This window comes from Lupinus angustifolius, chromosome LG01, assembly GCF_001865875.1.
Source record: "Lupinus angustifolius cultivar Tanjil chromosome LG01, LupAngTanjil_v1.0, whole genome shotgun sequence".
Taxonomy (NCBI): Eukaryota; Viridiplantae; Streptophyta; class Magnoliopsida; order Fabales; family Fabaceae; genus Lupinus; species Lupinus angustifolius.
This window is the reverse complement of record NC_032009.1, coordinates 11,332,312-11,333,094: the sequence shown is the minus strand read 5'-3', so window position 1 is coordinate 11,333,094 and position 783 is coordinate 11,332,312.

The following is a 783-nucleotide window of genomic DNA, read 5'->3' as shown; positions in this document are numbered from 1 at the left end:
ACTTGTAAATATGCAGTTAACAGATTAAGGCATGATTTAATCGATTAACATAAGTTTTTGAAAAGTTGTTGAAACTGAAAACTTGGAAAAACAGAATCAGTTACATTTTTAAAACACGTTAATCGATTAACCAATGTCTTAATCGATTAACTGGGCTGCAGAAATGATTCTTTATAAATTGCGTTTTCAGAATTGAAGTCATAACTTGCATGTTACATTTTTTAGAGAGTTAGAAAATATTTTGTGTTAATTGTTGCATCTATATGACATTGCATTTGTGAGATTAGAAAAAGAGAGAATTCTATGCTTTAGGATTGAGAGGCATTTCATGTTTAATTTCTCATCATTTCACCTCACATGTTCATGCATTCATTGATGTTTTTGTAAAGATTTTGTATTCTGTAAAATCTGTTTTCAACTAATACATTGTCATGTTATATGAGACTTGTGTTAGAGTTTTAGAGTATGGTCTTAATTGTCTAATTTGAGCATTGTAATTGTTTGAGATTACTCTATGTTTTTGTTGTAAAAAGTGTTATAACTTTGGGAATTTCAAGGTGTCTTACCACCAACGCGATTGTGTTGTATCTTCATTAGCTTAGAGTTCTTGATAGAAAGAATAGGTTCGTGGCTGGGGCTACACCGCAAGAAAGGTTTTCTTGGGCGGTAGGAAGGGAGTCAAACCAAGGGATAAGGTTCTTTAGTTTCAAGGAAGAGTCTAAGTGTTGTAATTGGAAGAATTGTTTGTAAAACGTTATTTCAATTATAGTGAAGAAAAATCTC